Consider the following 7,839-nt stretch of genomic DNA (forward strand, 5'->3'; position numbering starts at 1 on the left):
ACTCTCTGGCTTCTTCATGCTGAACAGGGGCGTAGCTATAAAGGGGGGAAGGGAGGACCCTTTATCACCTTACTGGTGGTCTTGGGTTACAGCTGCTTGCCTTCTTGCTCCTGAGGGCCGTGACGGTTCGCCCCGAGCTGGGGGCCAAGTGCAGCCCGCCCCGGGCAGAAGGCCACGACGGCCCGCCCCGAGCCGGGGGCCGAGGGCAGCCCGCCCCGGGCAGAGGGCCGCGACAGCTGAAGTAGTTTTTTTTTTAAAAAAGAAGAAGAAAAAGTGTGTGTGTGTTTGTGTACCGTCAAATTGGATCTGACTGGTACAGGAGACTGCCCCTCCTTCTCCAGCAGAGCATGAAGTAGAGTCTGGGTTTTTTTTTTCCCCCCCAGGTGCCTGTCGGGGCCTGGGTTTCAGCTGTCCACACCACAGCAGTAGGCAACGAGCTTAAAGCCCCTGATGGCTCTGGGCGCTGACTCTCACCAGTGGCTATGGATGAAGTCACAGGCGATTTAATATACATTGTGTTTTATACAATCTTTCATTAACACTGTGTTTCATACAATCATTTTCTATTTTACATTATTTTTTAATCCGGTTTGCTTACAAAGTTTATATACATTGTTCAATAAGTTTGTTTGTTCTCTGTATCCCTGTAATTTTCCTTACTGGAATTTTTTTTTTAAATCACATGGATACAGAGATACAACAAATTGGAGTCAGAACCAACTGATAGCTGACCCTCCAGAAGGATTTCAGAGGCCATAACTCACACAAGAGGAGATTATCCTTTTTTCTCCCTCAGAGAAGTTGGTGAATTCTAATTAGATACCTTAAGAAAGCCAAATTAAATTTTCAGTTAGATTAGATCTATCTACTTGGAGCGCTGGTGGTTCAGTGATAAGGAGTTGGGCTACCAACACAAAAGCATGGTTCAAATCCATCTGCTGCTCTGAGGAAGAAAATAGGCAGTCTCCTCCCCTGCAATTACAGACTCTGAAAATCCCCTGGAGGGTCTGATGAGTTGGTTTCAACTTGGAAAACTTACCTTCTTGACATTCAACAGCTATAAAAATTTCCATGCAAAATACTCTGCAATTCTCAAGAGATATCATTGACATACGTTTTATTTAAGAAATCACTTTTTAAAAAAAAATTATTTGCAACGACTTTCTTTGTCCTATCTTAGTCGGCTGCTGTTAAGTGGACAACCCCATCCATAGACAGTGAGTGGTACAGTGCTTCCCAGGCTTGTGCCATCCTTAGGATTGTAAAGGGATCAAACCTGTGGTTTGTGAAGTTTTCATTGGCTGCCTTTCAGAAGTAGATTACCAGGTCTTTATAAGGAGTACATCTTACCACTAATTCAGCATCACAAGCCTCCACTGACAAATGATGTCTGACATAAGGTGTGGTGACCTAGAGATCCCAGGCCACCCACATGGAAGGAGAGAATTTTGTTACTGAAGTATGTTGCAGATATTCTCTCCCTGTCTGAGCAGAGGCATTAAAAAGACAATTGGAAATTCTCTGAGCATAGACAGGCCTCACATGTTGGCAACTTCTTATAGTGTGGTACGTTACACATAGTAAGTTTATTGGGATCCCCAAATTTCAGTAACTGTGGATCTTTTCTTGTAGCAATAATCTTAACAATCTTTTCTTGTTATTTCAAGGAATAACCTTGTAATCTCCAGCCTGGTTACTATAAACCTGGATACAGAACTCTAGAAGCCAAACCAAGGGAGCCTTTGGTCTCTTATTTCTAGTTCACTGTTTGCAGAGAATAAATAGACTAGCCCTTTCTTGGGGTGCCCAGGCTAGAGGAGGGTAGACTTAAAATTCATTTTGTTTCAGCGCATCCTTTTATCGCCAACTTTAAAGTACCTAAAGCTTCACATTCACAAGTCTTTCTGAAGTCTTGCAACCCAACCCAGCTTGTTCATGGTTGGTCTGCATTGTCGTCAGGACATCAGATTGACCATGACTCCAGCCCTTATGAAAACAGATGGAACCCTTACCCTGCCCTGCTCCATCCTCAGTCTCTGCCATGCCCCCGCCCACCATTGCAGTCACCTTCAGTCCATCTCACCCTGGGACAGCTTCTCTTACAATGACTCTGTTTTCAAAATATCATCTCTTTTTCCAAGGACTGTTGTGTCCTGACAAAAATGCCAGAGTATCTAAGATGAAGTTTTCCCACCCTTGTCTTTAAGGAGACCCTGGATACACTTCCTCCAGGACAGACGTGTGTTCTTTCAGCAGTCCATCGGATAGTCAATACTTTTCACAGGAGTGCCTAGCTCACAATATACAAAACTTAACTCAAAATAGGTCAAAGACTAAATGTAAAATCTAAAACTAAGGGAGCTCTGGTGACCTAGTGGCAAGAAGCTGTGCTGCAATCCTCAAGGTGCATAGTTTGAATCCACCAGATGCTGTAATAGAGGAGGGGCAGTCTCCTCCTAGTCTAGTCAGATACGACTAGATGGTACACACACCCCAAAAAAATTAGAAAATAATTTTTTTAAAAATGTGTGCGTGTGCGTGTGTGTGTGTTTGTATCATCAAACTGCATCTGACTGGTCCAGGAGGAGATTGCCCCTTCTCCAGCAGAGCATCTGGTAGATTCGAACCACATACTCTGGGATTGCAGTGCAACTTCTTGCCACTTTGCCCCTTCTCCAGCAGAGCATCTGATAGATTTGAACCACATACTCTGGGGCAACTTCTTGCCACTAGGCCACCAGAGCTCCCTAAAAATGAAAAAATATAAAAAAATTTAAATTAAAAAAAATCTAAAACTATAAAATATTTAGGGAAAAAACATAGAATAATTACTTGATATATCCTTACTGGCCATCCTAACTTTGAATTTGTCTACTTTAAGCTACTGAAGTTGAAGAAAGAACTGTTGAGCTATTACCAAACTCATTGCCGTAGGGTCAATTCTAACTCATAGTGTCCCCGTGGATTGAGTAGACTTACTCTGTAGCATTCCCAGGGCTGTAATTTTTTTTTCAGTGTATGTATTTTTTTTAATTGAGATTTTAATGACAGTTTATAGAGAACTTGGATTTGCATTCATTCATTCATTGTTGCACATTTTCCTCCATGCCCACCTGCCCATCCTACCCAGTTCACTTTTCTCTTTAAAAGTATTTCATTGTACAATCCTTGCTGCTCCCCACCCCCCAGTCCACTTTACTATGCAGTTCTTATTCTGGGCTGTTGTCATGCAAATAACACCTAATCATATATTCTTTTAAGCAGTTCTATTCCTCATCTGTTTCAATGCAGGGTACATTATTTATCCCCTATTTTCTTAGTTTACGCCAGGCCCCTTGTCAGTCCTGTTTTATAACATTGGCATTACGCAGTATTTGTCCTTTTGTGACTGAGATATTTCATTCAGCAAAATGTCCTCCATGATCATCCTTTTTTTTTATTTTTTCACAGCATATTCTTCCCATGTAATTTTTTTTCTCATTCATTGTTGCACATTTTCCTCCCTGCTCACCCCTACCCTCCCAGTTTAAAACAAAATATTTTATTGTTATACAACCCCCCGCTCCCCAAGTCTACAGTCCACTTTACTACTGTGCATTTCTTTTTCTGGAATCTTGTCTTGAAAATAATACCTAATTGGGTCACCCATTTTGTATAATATTTCATGAGTTCCTTGTTTTTCAGTGCTGCATAGTACTTCATTGTGTTGCTATACCAGAGCTTCTCTATCCATTCATTTGTTGATGGGTACTTGGGTAGTTTCCAGCTCTTTGCTATTGTGAACAAAGCTGTAATAAACATGGGTGTGCATATGTTTGGGTGGATGGCAGTTCTAATTTTTTAGGGTATATTCCTAGTAGTGGAATTGCTGGGTCAAATGATATTTTTTTTCTTTTTTTAAATTTATTATTAACTTAAATGAAAATTAACAGAGACTTTGTATTTCCATTCATTCATTGTTGCACTTTTCTCCCTTCCCAACCCTCCCCTCTAGTACACTACTCTCTTGGAAAAGTAAAAGAAAAATTCAATCATTGTTTTACAAACCCTCCCTCAGGTCCACTCCACTATGCAGCCTTCGCTCTAGACTCCTGTGATGACAAAAATACCCAATCACGGGGAGCTCTGGTGGCCTAGTGGCAAGAAGCTGCACTGCAATCCCAGAGGCGCACGGTTCAAATCCACCAGATGCTCTGCTGGGAAAGGAGGGACAATCTGCTCCTGGGCCAGTCAGATCCAATTTGACAGTACATACACAAACACACACACACACACACACACATAAAAAAATACCCAATCACATATCCCTTCTAAACAGTTTTCTCCCTCATCTGTTTTAATGCAGTATACATTATTGAACCCATCTTTCTCAGTCTCCCCCCAACCCCAAGGTCAGTCATGTTTTACAAAAGTGGAACCATGCAATATTTGTCCTTTTGTGACTGAGATACTTCACTCAGCAGAATGTCCTCTAGGGTCCCCCATTTTGAATAATATTGCATGAGTTCCTCGTTTTTCAATGCAGCATAGTATTCCATTGTGTGAATATCCCACAGCTTCTCTATCCATTCCTTTGTTAGTGGGCACTTAGGTTGTTTCCAACTCCTTGCTATTGTGAATAAAGTCGCAATAAACATGGGTGTGCATGTCAAATGGTATTTCTATTTGCAACCTTTTGAGAAAGCACCAGACTGCCTTCCAGAGTGGCTGCACCATTTTATACTCACAGCAACAGCGAGTACGAGTTCCAGTTTCTTCAGAACCTTGCCAGCATTCATTGTTTGCACTGTAAATCTTGATGGAAGAGATTGCCTCATCTTTTTCTTGCAGAATGGCTAGTGGGTTTCAAACCAATGACTTTTCACTTGGCATCCAAGTGTATAACCACTGCACCACCAGGGGTCCTGGGCCATGAATCTGCCTACTGATTTGTACAGGAGTCACTTTCTGCTGGTCTGTCAGAAGCTGTGGCTCAGAGTTACCCAGAGCTGCAGCAAAAGCAGTTCAGCAAGTCTTTGCAGTTCTAGAATAAAAGAGACTAAAGCAATGCTGAATTATCAGTTGATCTCTTCTGAAATAGTTAGTTCAAGGTAGAATGTTAAGGGATTTCTCCAAGATTTATACATTCAAGAAACAAAGCACCTATATTCAAACTCAGTATTGGTAAATAGTGACTGTTAGGTTCAATTTTAGGTATTGGAATCTATCTCACAATGCTGTGCATGTAATCTAACCTTATGTAGTCAAACCTACATTTTGTGGTATTTCTCTTACAACTGTACTAGTTAACTCAGATAGTGGTGGTGATCCATTCCTCATGCTTTTTAAATCTTGGAAAGCTAATTCCACCCACTGAGAAAGCTCCTGCACTGCTGCTGTTAATCAGGATGGACGGCTTAGTCTGTACTGTCACCTGTCAGCCGGGAGGTAATTTGCCCACAGACACTGCAGGGGCTTTGCTCTCTCTTGTGGTCAATGTGCCCTCTGAGGTAAGCCTGTTACGGAAGTTAAAACATTCCAGTGCAGTTCAAGAGACCTCAGAGATTTTGTTTTTAGAATTCCCCAGACCTTTGTTATCTGAGTATTCTGTACAGACAGGAAGAGGAGAGAATCAATGCTTATCTCTGTTTAGTCTATTTCATATAAGGACCCAAAAACCTTGAAACCTGACACCCTAAGTCACTGATGAATAAACAGAAGAAAGCATGAGTAAATATAATTATGGAGATCAGGTTATTTTGATTTTGCATTCATTAATTTAAATTAATGGATTAATCTATTATAGCAAAATAAAATAACTTTAAAGTCCTGTAAATAATTAAAAATAAATAAGCACAATATGAAAGCAGCAAAATCTCATTAAATCAGAAGCCTTCCCAGAATGGAGATAGTAATTTTGCCTTGTAGCCACTATCATATGCTGTAAACAAACCAGAAGATTTCCAACTGGGTAAATCAAATGCTCATTTTTATTAAAATTACCTACCAAACAGATATTTCCAAAGGAAGCTTTGGGTCACAAAACACAGAAAACCTTTCTAAAAGCAAGGACAGTTGCTCTCCACATTTAATAGCTTAGTCGTGACATCCAGGATTAGTTAGTACATCAAGGACCCCCGGGGAACTTTGGTCACTTCCTTTATTGCCATCTTCCATAAGTGGGCTTATCCTTAGTCACAAAATAGTTATTCATGTGCTGGATATCACAGGATGTTCAAAGCAGAAAGAAACAAGATTATCATACAAACAAAGATGTACTTCAGAGTTCAATGAGGGAACTTCGCTGTTATGTACCACTGAGTTGGAACTGACCCTTAGCTGACCCTCCAGCGGATTTGCAGAGGTAGTAAATGGCAAGGGAGGAGATTCTTCATGTTTCTTGCCAGGAGAAGCTAGTGGATTCAAACTACATGCCTTTAGGTTGGCAGTGGAGCTCCTTACCACCAGGCCACCAGAGCTCCCTAATGAGGGAACCAGAAGGAAAAGAGAAAAAGTTGATTGTTTTCAGGAAAGAAACACACATATCAATAAAACAAATTATTAGGATACATACACAACTGATTAACATTCCACAGACAAAATATCCAACACCTTTGAGATTCAAGGCCATACAAAAACAACACTTTATCAATTTCTGCAGGCTTTTACACAGCTGAAAACTCTTCTTTTATCTGTGACTTGTTAGTTAAATATACTTGACAACAGAGTTCTATTTCCAAGCATATCAGAAAAAGTCAGGTAGGCTTATTACAAAAATTCCAGCATTCTGTCAGGCCAGGACCAAGGTCAAACAAAGGGAGAACAAAGGATTCAAGGAATATGAACATGTCAACAAAGGGAGTGAACAGCCTCTGCTACCAAGGAGTGTCTCTCCTTGCCCTCTCAAGAAGACCACCCACTGGTTAAACCACAATGGAATATCCCTTCCTTCCCTCCCTAAAGATCCTTACTATAAAACCTGCACTAATCCACCCTAGGGTGAGGTATTTCCCTGGTCTGTCCTTCTCCTGTCTCTCTCTCTGCAGACCAAGGAAGGAAGAAATTGTGGAAAAATGAATGAAAATATTTTTTAAAAAGAAAGTCAACAGGTGGAGGGAGGAAAATGTGCAAGAGTGAATGAATGAATGAAAATCTATTTTGTAAACTTTCATTAAAATCACAATGAAAATGAAAAAATTATCTTAAAAATATATAACTTAGCAAACATCAACTGCTGGTGAGGTTGCAGAGAAACTGGAACCCTTATTCACTGTTGGTGGCAGTGTAAAATGGTGCAACTACTATGGAAGGCTGTATGGTGCTCTCTCAGAAAGTTGCAAATAGAAATACCATTTGACCCAGCAATTCCACTCCTGGGAATATACCCCAAAGAGACCATAACTGCCACCCAGGCAGATAGATGCACACCCATGTTTACTGCTGCTTTGTTCACAATAGCAAAGAGTTGGAAATAACCCAAGTGCCCATCAACAAACAAATGATAGAAAAGCTCTGGTATATTCACACAATGAAATACTATGCTGCATTGAAAAACAAGGAACTTATGCAATATTATTAAAAATGGGTAACCCTGGAGGACATTATGCTAAGTGAAATATCTCAGTCACAAAAGGACAAATACTGCATAGTGCCACTGTTGTAGAATGGGACTGACATCAGGGTTGGAGGGAGACCTAGAAAGAGGGGATAAATAATGTATACTGCATTGAAACAGATGAGGGAGAGAACTGTGTAAAAGCAATATATGATTGGGTGTTATGATCATGACGAGTCCAGAATGAAGGTTGCATAGTGGAGTATACTCGGGGTTGGGGTGGAGGTGGGGATTGTATAACAATG

This window comes from Elephantulus edwardii, unplaced genomic scaffold, assembly GCF_000299155.1.
Source record: "Elephantulus edwardii isolate Elephantulus edwardi_28Jun2011 unplaced genomic scaffold, EleEdw1.0 scaffold00087, whole genome shotgun sequence".
NCBI lineage: Eukaryota > Metazoa > Chordata > Mammalia > Macroscelidea > Macroscelididae > Elephantulus > Elephantulus edwardii.